General features: G+C 43.7%; 1 long non-coding RNA gene across 1 annotated transcript; it reads left to right on the top strand.

The window, feature by feature from the left end:
- Nucleotides 1-9,240: 9,240 nt before the first annotated feature.
- LOC106033276 (uncharacterized) lies at nucleotides 9,241-10,254 on the top strand. The gene is made up of 3 exons (XR_001205264.3): nucleotides 9,241-9,327; nucleotides 9,407-9,487; nucleotides 9,955-10,254. It is a non-coding gene; the product is annotated as an uncharacterized lncRNA (long non-coding RNA).
- Nucleotides 10,255-13,172: the final 2,918 nt, after the last annotated feature.

The raw sequence follows: 13,172 nt of genomic DNA, 5'->3' as shown, positions 1-13,172 counted from the left end.
TATGCTTTTCTTTCCTTTGTTTCCATTCTTCTCTTGGAAAGTAATTAATAGCTTCAAACCCCAGCTTATAGGAGAGTTTAGGCTGGAAGGAACCTTTGAAGAAATAATATTTCACTCTAGCATCTCAGAGATACTGTATTCTCTCCCCAGAAGCCATCTACATCCTAACATGCTACAAAAGAGAAGGTTAATGTCATTGTTGCTCTAAAAATCCATTTACAACTTTGAATTTGTTAAATGTCCACCTTCTCTTCAGTGAAAAATGAATATACCATTTTTAAACTTAAACTATTTCTGCCTGGAAATGCACTTCTTGTTCACCAGACAACACTCACGCTTCTATACTGCCCACTGGAACGAAGTAACCAAACCACAGGACAAATTAAATGTTAGGACATGAGAATCCATTCAGAATATAGCAGATATCTACACAAAGCAGCTTCTGATTTCCTGTTTCAGAAATCTGCAGAGAATGAGAACACTTGCAAATACTGAAATTGATGTAGATGGCTCTCCCGGGCAAATACCATCACCAGAGAAAAGGAGGAAGCTCAGTGGCAGTTGCCTAAGGTAAGCAGGACTGAATAAAAAGGGTTCCTGATCCTGGCAGTGAAAAAAATACGAGTCAAATAAGATCTAATCCAGCTCAGGAGTGAGGCAGGTCAGTCTCAAGCCCAGGCGAGAAAGAAAGGGTCATGGTCACCAGTGGCATAAGCAGATAAAAAGATCCAACAGCAGCATGGAGCCATGCCCTCAGTGAGCAAACAGAGGAAGGTCACTCAGCTCTCAGCTTTTCTGCAGCTCACAGTACAGCTGTCCCAGTGCCACAGGCTGGCAAAGAAACCGGCGGAGCCCTGTTGACAAGACTGAGTTCCTGTGTGGTGGTATCTTCCAAACAATCTCCAAGAGGTTCACCGATTCTGATACGCCAGGAAGATAATTTGGCAAAGAAGGAAGAAACACTCACAATGCAATAACGTGTTTTGGTTCACAAGTAACAGGAACTCATTTTTCACATCCTTGATGTTTTCTGCTTTGTGTGGGCAGCAGTCAAGGACCACTTGTTTCTAAGGTCATTGCATCTGCTTTGATTTAGGGGATGAGACTCAGACACTTCTGGATCAACTATTATTTTTATCTCATTGGGTTTTCTTTGTTTATTTGTTTTTGTAACATATGACCTGTGAAAATGTCTTCCTAGGAACTGCTGCGATACACACACAGACTGATCATAAAGCTTTAGAGCTTGTGGTCTAACCACTGCAAACATTGGTTCACTCCTGATTACCTTTCATCTTCCATTTCATTTCATTTTGCTTATCATGGCGTGGACCTCTTAAAGGAAAGTCTAAAAGCAAAGTTCTTTGTGATTCTTCTTCCTAGAACGTAGTTTTCCATAGGCAGATCTCAGTATTATTCTTCACATGAGAGAAGTAAAGAACTTTCCTCAGGGAACAGATCTAAGGAAAACAAAGACCTATGAGAAAATCCTGAAAGTTCAATGTCACACCATTATATATTTGATCGTTTAAAAAAATCTGATCCTCCATACAATAGTTCATACACTTTTAAAGGAGGTTATATATTTGCTATGGAGTCCTGTAATGACACATTCCCTATTAAACCTTCATTCTCTAAGCTGTTCTGTATTTCCATGCTTCCCTGTAGCATTTCAGTGATGCATCCTCAAGATGAAATATACTACTGAAATGTTAAAATAGTTTCAAAGTCTTTATTTAATAAGGTTTACCATTAAAGGGCAGGAATTATATGAGAAGTTTGCTGCATAATGCATAAGAAAACAATTATTTAGATAAAGAAGATCTGCACGGCTTATATATTTTTTGTTCTTCAACCTATTACATGACATCATTTTAATATAAAAGTACTTTGTAATTATGATGCCTTTCCTGATAATTCTTTGTTGTACACCACTGGATCCCGCTTATCTGAGCCCGGAGATCTCTTAGAGATCTTATATTCACACCTTAATGAAGTCCCACAAGAATTATTCCTACCTTCTCAACCTCTTGCTTTGCATTGGTGTGCCCAGGACAGCGTTTTCTTTAACTTCCACATTTTAAGCTTTAATCTTTGCCTAGAGGGCAGCAAAACAGCATCTCCTGAGGACTCCAATACCTCAATTTGCTTCTCTTACTCAGCGAAGGACCACAGGCTCTTCTTCTGTCTTCCTAATGCTGCACTGAAAGGTACAGCCAAAATGTAACCAACCTCGGCCAGCGTGGGTTGGCAAGGGAGCAGCGTGGTTCGCCCCGTCTGTCTCCCCACTGACCTAACAAACCAAGCTTGAACCTGCCAGGAAAGAGCCTCCACTAGCCACCCTCAAAGGGTTTTGTCAAACCTGCTGCCAGCGACCCACCAGCTATGAGGTAGTGTCTCTGCCTTGGGTTGGAGCTTGCAGAACTAACTCAATTATTTAATGACGGGGGAGACGTTACTGCTGAGACTAGAACTTGCAGCTCTAGTTTCTGGGCCTAAACGGGGACTGTGAAGAAATGCTGGAAGCAAGACAAGCGCATAACTGTTCAGTTGCAAAACTTCAATGTCTGTAAGATTTTCTTCCAGTGAGGTATGCAGCTGAGACGCTGCTTCATGGATCAAAAGCCACCTGGCTAGTGGAACAAGATCTCAGATAGGTGAGCAGTCTGGGTGCTCCTTTTTTATTAAACTGAAAAAATAAAATAAAATAATTCAAAGCCAATCTCCAGAAATCTCTCTCCGGATCTCTCAAAGCTCTGAGGAAAGACATACCCAGTGGTACTCACCCCTCTGTTGCCCACCAAAGTATTTGAGTTCTACAACAAAATGCACCTGAAGCAGGAGTGAAGCGTTTCTTAGATCACAGCAGATAAGGCTGAAGTTGAAAATAGTAGAGTCAATAGGAACAGGAATGCCCCCAGCAAAGAAAAACACCTGAATAACTGTCTGAGCAGCAATGCTAATAAATCTAGTTTCTCGTGGCTTCGTGTACCTAGACTGGCACCTCTGCCTGGTGAGGGCTCATGTTGTGGTATCCATTGGGGAAGGCATGGCTGGGGCCCTTCTCTTCCTTGCTGCCTGTTTTCATGAACTTGTATATGCAAATCTTCCCCACAATTTCCCTTTTTTTGTCTTCTGTTAACATCAACCACATGGATTAGAAGTTAGACAGGGAAGATAAAGATGGCCAGAAACAAGATATGGTGATAGCCTCCCCCCTCTAGAAAATTATAAAATGTGCCAGAAAACAAAATAATTACAATTTATGTTAGTTATGTGGAGATATGAGGACAGAACACATGCAGGAGAGTCATCCCCTCAGTATTTGGAATTACTTAATCTTGCTGGGAGACAGTAACAAAAATAATAATAAAAACTCACAGTTAGGGTCAGTCTCTAGCAGATATTTGCAAATGTTTTCAAGTGTCTGTGCAGAAGGGATAACCTCTGCTTGCAGACCGAACAGAGTTAGCACTTTCTATCTAGCACTGCCTCTCCTCTGTTTCTTGTGCACAGCTTTGGTTATGGTGAGCCACAAACCATTTTGATTTTCTTTGTGGATGCTTGAACCCCCCCTCCCAAAACACAGAAAGCTACTGGAAACCTCAACCAAAATCTACTGGAATTCGAAATCTGCCTGAACTGGTGTGTCTGACCTCTGCTTACACCGATACGCAAAATTCACAGCACCCTCAGAGCCACACTCACAGGTTGCTCTGAACAGCAAACACAACTTTCCTTTTATCTCTGGCAAAAATGGAGAAGCAAAGTAAGGCTGCTTGTGAAAAGCATTTCATATGTAAGGCAGATTAGAACATTAGTGGTGTAATAAAGTAAATAAGATGGCAATTGACCTGAGACATGTGGGGTTTACCCCAATTTTTTGTTTATAGTTGAAGGTCGTAAGCTATACAAACCTCTATTGATCAGAGTCCTCTTTGTTTAAACAGAACCTACTGTATTTATTTGTGCTGTTCCTCTAAAGTCAAACAAAAGGGGACAGTTTTAAGTAAATCTCTGCATGACACTGCTGCCATGTGGTTCATTCACTCAGTATACAGATGTTTTCAATCTGTACAGTTTGTCTTTCATATCCATATGAGATGAAGCAGGCTTGATTTAGGCTGGGAATGATGCCAAAGAGAGAAGATACATCATTAACCCTTAATAAACGACTCATGAAGCGTTCCTAGTTTATTCATTAAAAGGACTCCGTGAAGGATTACCATAACACCTTATGAGCAGTAAGAAGCCTTTACTTGTCCGTAATATTATGCGACAGGCATTTATATGGAAAACAAAATGCTTGGTGTGGGAAAGCCTCCCCTTTCATTCTGGTACACACTCATATACAAGCTAAAAATAAGCATCTACCCAAAGTCAGCATTCAGAAAATGAACATTGTCACGAATTAGAAGGGCAGAATTCATTTGGGCTTTGCTATGTAACTGATGTGCTGTGAAACCAGGACCCTGTGCCCTGGGCATCACAACTGTTTACAGAATCGGTTCTTGCTTTATCACCTTACTACACTCTATAGGTATATATTAGCACAGACTATAGGTATTTACTTGACACATACTATGTACAAGAGACAAGACGGTGCCTCTTACTGCACTGAGAAGCAGATTAGGAGACTTTCCCAAGATCACGTGAGAAGGACATAGCAGAGCCAGGAAATGAACCAAACTGCCCCAAAACACAGCCCAGGCAGTTCCTCACAAGACTATCCCTCCTCCTGTATTGTTTTCCCTCTGCTCTCCTCAACGTCCCTTTCTCCTAACAAACAATTAGAGCCCTTGACAAACATTAGATGTGTGCTAGGCACAGCACTGTGCTCATATTGGATACAGGAATATTAGAAGCAGCTACTGGCTTGGAAGCAAGCAGGGAAAAAAAGGCCACAGCTTTTTCTTCAGATGGTTTACAGGGCTTTGCACGCTGAGCCTATTCTTACTGTATTATTCGGAAAACAATCTGTTGCATCACTACAAAGAAGAAACTGCTGATCCAAGGCAACTAACAGACAATCTCATTCAATCACTTTCTTCCTTTATTAAAAGATGCAAAACACAGTAGTGAGTTTAAGCCTGCTGTGCCAACAGTAACGTCTCTTGATTTTAGCAGGGAGCAGCGTGGCTCGGTAAATGAAAAAAAATCAGAATTTATTTGTTTTTTCCTTCTACTCTAGCTCAGATAGAAGGCAGAAATTCAGCACACCACTTAGCTTAAAAAATTCACAATTGAAGACCACTGCTCAGGAGCGTGGGCTGAAACGACTTCTCCTTGCTATAAAGCATTGTCCCTATAGATTTTATAGCCAATCCTATGCGGTTAGCAGGAGAAAAAGCCTAGGAACTTGGAGGATATTCTGCCCCATTTCGGGTTGTGTTTGAAGAATGGGCTATACATAGTCACATGTATGTTCAATTATTCATTTTCCAGGAGGTGTTTCAGTCAGGGAGAGCAGGCTCAGCACATACCATAAAAATACTTCTGCTCCTTACGCTCTAGATCTGCGCTACAGGTCAAACAAGCTACGCTCAGTCATGGGACATTAAGTCCCTGGATCTTGAACTCCAGCTGACTGCCTCACCCAAGCTTTTGGGCGAAACGAGCATCTCCCCAGCCGGGATGCTAACCGGAGAAGTCAGCGGGTCGGGCTTCTCTTCACCCCACTGCCAAGAGAGCTCCTCTCCGGGCGGCTTTTGCGCAGCCTAAACCCTCCCAAGCCGCAGCGAAAGTGAGGAATCAGGCAAAGGCAGGGTTGTTGCTTTTTTTTTTTTTTTTCCACCTCCTTCCCTACCATAAAAACCGAACTCCCCCCAGTGCTAATCCCAGTGCTAGAGACACAGCCCTTTTCTCGCTGACTGGGGGGAATTACTTAATTCGGCGCAGCTGGCCCGGCCCAGCTCCCCTGGCAGTGCAGGCCGCCAGTGCACGCAGCTGGGAGCCGCAGGCCCGGCCCGCTTTAACCCCTCCACGGCTGCACTGCCCGAGGAGGAATTGGGGTGTACGGACTGGGAACGCACCCCCTTGTCTGCCTGTGGGCTCGGGAACCCCCCCCCCCCAAGCCCTATTTAATTGTGGGGACTGTGCATGGGGTGTGTGTGGTCCTGAGCTCTGCTCCGCTCCTTGGGCGTTTGGTGCCCATCAGGGAGCCATCAGCACCTGCAGGCCAGCACCCTCCTGCCAGGAGGCACAGGGGGGGCAGAAGGAAGGCAAGGGGGTGACAGCGACTTGCTGAAATTCCTAAATCAAGTCAGAGGCGAAACCAGCCCAAATCCCAGTCTTAATCGCCAGCTTAGTCCATCTCCGCCCACAACAAGGACCAGAGCTTTCTGGAGACACAAACTCTTCCAGCAAGAAAAGCAGGCTGGTTTATGTATAGGATTTAAGCAGGGAGCTGCTTCGGTGAGCCTGTTTTAAAGTCAATCCCTCATCTAAACGTGGGGAAAGAGTGGGGGACCTGGGGGAGACAGGGAGCCGCAGTTGTTGGCCCCTTTTTAGATTTTAAACCAAACCAGAGACAACAGTCGAACCTGGGACAATCCTGGGTAAACCACAAAAGATGGCAGCACTTCTCATCATCCTAAAACAACAACATTTTTCCAAGTTTTTTTCAATCAAAAATGCTAGCAAGGCCACCCTGGAATTTGCTACCATTTTTCCTTACCCAAAGCTATTTTTCAACACAAGTATTGAGTTTACATATTAATACACCACTAAAAACAGGATGAAGAGATTGGAATGTTGGAGTTACTGATTTGTTTGGGATTTTCTAAGAAAAAAAATAAAATAATTCTGTTCCACCGATTTTCTTTTTCTCTTTTTTTCCTTTTTCCCATTAAGTGACTGTTTCAAATTAATAGAAAGAGGATGCAGCATTTCTTGGGTTTTATTTTATGGGTTTTCCCTGCATATGGAATCTTTTTAAACATGAGAAGCTGTGGGTAATGTTATTATATGCATATTTTAAGTTAACCATTCTTTATGTCTTTCTCAAAAGAAAGATTTACCATGTTTATGTCTGAGAAATATGTTTATTTGGAAGATTTACTCCAATGCTAGTGATTTCCTTTAGAGGGATGTCAAATGGAAAACTATACTAGCATTTTTTATAATTAAAATTAGGGTGGAGTAGAAAGCAATCGTTGCTTTTTGCTTTTCTAAATCATGGAAGCTTTCCGTAAATCAGACTTGACAGGTTCAAAGTGTTATTTTCTGAGCGCTGCTCCTCTGCCAATAGGGCCATTTTAGGGTGGTGATAGACGTCCTGACCTGTAACGCCTGTGAGCCCATTGACACATCTGAGAGACAGCAGAATGTACATTTTCAAAAGTGGCTACTAAACTATACATTTACTTGGGTGGAGGAAGATGGGGAGGGTAAGGAGCAAGGGGAGGATTGCTGAACACCAAACTGGCCAAGAGCAATGCCTGTCAAAAGCTCCACATCTCCCAGGAGCTGCTGAGCACCGCTGAAGGGCAAGAGTCGTTGCTGAGCTGGAAGAAGTGAAAGCAGCCAAAATCAGCAGCCACAGTTTAAAAATATGAAGAAAATTTGTACATGACCCTTCTCACCTCTCCTCAAAATAGATGTCCTAACAGGAGGTATTACTGGGCTGCTGTGAGCATTAACTTTTATTTTATTTTATTTTTGGTAAAAGCTTCATAGCAATATTTCGCCTACATACAGTGTCAGCAATAATTGGTACCCATAAACCTATGGAAACATCCACCGCATCCAGCTCCCCAGCTGATACCAGGCCAGCTGCAATCTATGCACAGTTTACTTTTCTCCTTCCATGCTAACCTAAAATACTAGGATAAGAAATCTGCTACCTCCCCAAATGGGTTTCTTCAAAAAAAATTTTTTTTTTTAAATTCATTCAACTGACAGAAACTAGAGAGAAAACTAATTTTATGTAAGGCTTGCCTGCTGTAAAGAAAATTTCATTTTTGGCTCAGGAAAGACATTTTAATTACACAGGAAAATTTATATGAAGTTGTTACTAAGCGATAAGTAGGGAGGCAGGTTTGTGGATTCCAATTTGCGTGACTCTGGGATTTGTCTGGTACTGGGTACGTGTTTGGTGTTTCTGTGTGTCAGAACTGGCAAGTCACACTGAATGTGGCATTTATCTCCTTTCTGTGTTTTAGCTCTGTGTTGATTTGAAATTTCCCAGGCTGGTGACACAAAGCTAATAAGGAAGGCTATGAAACCTGCTCGCATGGACTGCCTCTTTCCCAAGTGCCTGTCCCTTGAGGCAAATAAATAATTCAATTCTGAATTATTGTAGGAAACAGAACAATCATGTTCCCCAGGTAAAGAAATGAACCATGGATGTAGCTTGACCACCGGCTGAAGACACTGGAAAAAAAGGGAGCAAATTACAGGAGCTCCTGGGGTCAATGTGGGGTGGCAGGACCAGGAAGGCTGATGTCCATGGGGCAAAAGGTGGCAAAAAAGTGGAGCTTCCAGCAGAGAGCCCTGGGGTCAATCTCCAGTTCTGCACCAGCTCTTACACCACCTCCATTTCATCCCCCAGTATCCCCAGTTCTCAGACTGGGGTTATATTTGCAAACAACACACAGTTTTGCTCCTCATAAGAGATTGCTGGCTTTTTAATTTTTTAATCATGTTCTTTCCTGCAACAACTACAAAATTAACCTACTTGTTTGTACACCCACAAAGCTCCTCCACAGACAACCTCTAGAACCTGCCTCCATGGATGAGGGCACCCACGTTTTGCTGTTTCAAAGGTAAAATGAGCTGGGCAGCAGAGCAGGATCTCCAAATCAGGCTGCAGGGTTGTTGCCCAGACTAAAACATCAGGCAAAGGCCACGTGGAAGCACCCACCCTCTGTCTGACATACCTAGCTTGGCCATGCACAAGGGAATGGGGGAAGGACGATGGTCCTTCTTGAGGGCTGCTTCTTCCCAAGAACGGTGTGCAAGGAAGCAGCCATATCAGATGGGACTGGATCTGGCCAGACTGCCATGAATCAAAATCCTGTAGGAAGATCATAGACAACAGCTTCTTTTTGTGTTTCATTTTGTAACAGCTTGAAGAGCCTTTGTTGCTCAAGAGTTTGAGCATCCTTTTTTTTTTTTTTTTTCCCCCCGCAGCTGTCAAATCAAATTGATTTTCAGTCGTTTTAACCTGGGCAGGATCAGCAAGCCTGCTCCCCCAGGTGAAAAGCCAGGACTGCGAGGAGTTGGCTGAATTATCTGATTCTTCTGAGACACAAAGAATTTGTTTGTCTTGCTTATGAGAGCTGAGGGAGTGATGGCACAGAAGGCTAAATCTTCACCATCCCCCTGGTACGCAGTGCACGCTTTGCAATTGATACAGGCAGAAATGCTTCGAGGGCTTGCAATGCAGTTGGCAGTGTCTTTGCAGGAAAGGACCTCTATCAAGCACGCTCGTGTCTGAATTACATCTCAGCCCTAGGGAAGATGGTTTCTTCAGTTCCCCTTCAAGGTCAGTTGTGGGGTAACATATGTTATTCGTCTCTCAGTCTTGCTAACAGAAAATCTGACTGAGGGACATGTGGAAACTGGGAAATGAAAATAAACAACGTGAATAAACACATTTGAAAGGGCTTGGGGGGGAGACAGAATCCCGACCTGCACATAACATCCTTACAACACGACAATGCAAATGAAATTTAGGATTTGCATCTTGATGGGTACAGTATATTTGAACTCTGCATGACTTCAGCGCATCTGCTAACCAAATAGAGTCACTCTTACTAGAGATGTATGGCATGGAGTCAGTGCAAGATTGGGGAACCAGCAAGCTCACTGCATTTGTGAATAGATGTTTAATGTTGTGGGGGTTTTTTTGTTTGTTTGTTTTTTTTGTTTTTCTTTTGCTTGGACTTTGTTTTTAATAACTCAAATGGAGCAAGGTCTTGCAGAGATTAATATGTTTAAATGGATTTTCAGCCCTCCATTCATGTGCTGTAGCGGGATGAACTCAGAAAGCCCTTGCGCTCCCAGGTCTGCCTTCCTCATTTCCTTCCACACATTTCCAGCTGCCCTTGCCCAAAGCTGGCCAGGCACAGCCACAAAGCCCAAACCAAGCCCACAAGTGGACAGGAGCCTTCCCAGCTGCTGGATGATTCCTCGCCAGGACAGCATGGGCACGAGTTTCAGTACAGCCTCACTTATTCCTACCTGGGATCTGCATGGAGTCAGCACAGCCTGGGGTCATGTCAGCAAAGCCTGAACAACTGTCTTGGGTACCCAAAGAGGCAAAGGAATACTTTCAAAGACGTTGTTCATGTTACCCATGTCGTGTGTTGCTGTAGGTGGCACCATCATATGTTCTAGACATTCAGGTTTGCTGTTCCCTGCATGTAGCAGCTGAAATTAGACCCCTGGTAGTGGCGTAGCCCTACTGCAGCAGCTCTCATCTGTACAGTCACGTTTGCCATTCCAGCCACGGTGAAGTGTTCTCTCACTGGCTCACCAGTGCTTCAGCACACCCACTTCTTTCCTAAGATTTGGCTAAAGATCAGAGCAGCTCGGTTATAATAGCATTTGGCAGTAAGTCTACCAAGCAACCTGGCCTGAACAGCTGAAAGGAGAGCAGCAAAGCAAAGTACTAGAAAAGAGACTCAGTATTCCAGAAGGAAATTTTTGGGCATCCCTTACAACCAGCATATCCTCGAATTTCTATTTCTGCCTCATTCGTCTCTGTGTAACACTTTTGTTTTCAATCCTCCTTCCCTCTTTTCTTACAATTAGCAAGGGAGAGGGGTGAATTGTGAAGTCAGATTACAAGCACCTGCCTCAGCCTGTGTGTGTGCATGCAGACACATAGGCATGGGAGAGCAACCATTGCCAAAGAGAAGAGCTGGAAACAGACTAGTGAAAAAGAAATAAAGCTGAGGATAGTGAGTTACAAGAAAGTGGGTGAGAAAAGTAGAAAAACTATCACAACAGTTTCTCATCACCAGCTGGCATAGCAACTTTACTAGGGAAAACCTAGAGGCTTTCAGTGCGGTATATTTAGTAAATGGGGTATTACGATTCAATTCAATTACAAAACATCACGCATAAAGGCATTTTAATATTTTCTATGGGAAACCTGATGCTGGAACTGAACTGCTTTTAAACGAACCCCAAAGTCTTTGCCTTGGTTATTCATGTAACCAAGTGTGAGGCAGCTTCAAGCTTCCCAGAAGGTGGAGGCCACTAGTGTCAATTCTAGGAGAAGGAACTCCTCTTAAGGAAATCCCTAGGATCAATCATCAATCCAGGCTTCCTGATGGACAAGATTTTGTGTGCAAAGATCCCATAGTTACAGATGTGCTGCCTGAAAAGCAGGTTTTGCAGTGCATCTTGCATCACAGTGGCCAGATCCTGGACATACATCAAAGCCTCTACCTTATGAGTCGCAGCAGACAACAAGATGTACTGCCTGCTCTGATGTGCACGGCACAGGCTGTGCCTTTGCAGGGCAGGGTACCACACCTCACGCCAAGCTGGTGATGTTAGCGGCATCACAGGGAATAGCCCTTCCTCTGAGTAACAGCCTGCTCAGGGATCAGGCCGAGGCAGGTTTCCTCCTGACTTATTTCTGTACGTCCACGCTCTCTGTAAGACTGGCCTGCTGCAGCATATCGCATGGAATTCATTAGCACATCCCTTCTGATAATCCTCCCTGGGTTTAACACAGCATATTCATTGATTTTTCCTGGTCTCTTGGACAGCTGTGTCAAGTCAGAAGCATGTGTGTTAGGCCAGGCTGAGCCCAGGAGCTTGGCCCCTGAGAGGTTAGAGAAATCAGGGCTCTGAAGGCTCACTTGGAGGCTCAGGTGGAGTGAATTTACATTATGATCCAAATGAAAAATTCTGTCTCTTAAGACCCTCTATCCTTGACACCTTCTACTTTAAATGCTAGGATCCACCACTGTATCCCACAAGGAGACTGTCAGACACATCCAGCACTTTGACCCAAACCATGATAAGCACTAAAAAGCAGGCTCTGAATTTGTACAGACACCCACCCCATGTCAAAGTCATTTTTAGGGTTCATTGAACAGGACATCCACTCCGCTATCACACAACCCTCAAGAACTATGAGGTAGTTCAGCAAGGTTGCTGCTGACAGCCTCAGCAGTTGAAGGAGAAAAAGATTATCCTCCTTTTGCCAGCTGGAAATCAGAGCCCCGTTCAAACACCCTTGGCTGCAAGGCAGCCACCTAATGATTCCCAGGCTTAGTACAACGTCTTTATCCCTCTAAATACCATACAAGTTGGGATGGATTCAGTGGCTTTTCTGCACTACCACCATGAATAAATATGAGATGGTCCCTGAAGATAAAGGTGGGGGCCATCTGCTCTGCACTCCGGGAAGTCCAAACCATCGGAGCAATTGCAAAGGTGAACGTCACTTCTCTGAAATGTGGCACCAGTCCCGTGGTTCAACCACATGAGCATGACCACAACACTTCATAATACATGTCAGGAGCCACCCCATGTACGCCCATCCTCACCCTGGATCAGCAACGCTGCTCAAGGACATAGCAAAGCCTTGGAGAAGGCACGTGTGGTGGTACTGGGGGCTAGTGCCCCACTGGGGCAGGGCAGGCTCAGGTAGGGAAACAAGAGAGAAAAAAAAACACGGTGAAAGAGATGAAAATCAAAAAATTTCTGGCAGATGTTTAGGGAATAGAAGGAAGGACAAGAGCAGTAGGAAGCAGACTTACTTCACCTTTCAGAGCTTGATCAGACTTGCACTGAGAGCAATGCAATTTGTTCCTCCACTTCTTTACATGTTAAATATTCAGATGCATATAAAATAGAGCAACAGCCAAGAATGAATATAAAACTATAGATGTGCAAGCACGGATATGCAGAGCTCTTACACTTCCTAGAAAAGTTTATTAATATTACTATCTAGAACCTCAGCTGTGGTCTATTAATTCCCACCAGCTGGGAATTTCATTCTATACTCAGAGATTTAGCCCATGTGTCCTATACTGTCAAGTACTACTACTGACAATGGTGGACAATTTGTCCACTTTTGTTATATCATTTATTACTTGGAACATCAATTTGACCATGAAATTTTCACTTATTTCGTAATAAATCATTTGCAGTGGGAAGTCACACTTCCCAATTTACGAATTTTCTTTCCATGCCTGGCTATTTCT

This window comes from Anser cygnoides, chromosome 12, assembly GCF_040182565.1.
Source record: "Anser cygnoides isolate HZ-2024a breed goose chromosome 12, Taihu_goose_T2T_genome, whole genome shotgun sequence".
NCBI lineage: Eukaryota > Metazoa > Chordata > Aves > Anseriformes > Anatidae > Anser > Anser cygnoides.
Note: the sequence above shows the minus strand (reverse complement) of the source record. Positions and strands in the feature narration are given on the sequence as shown.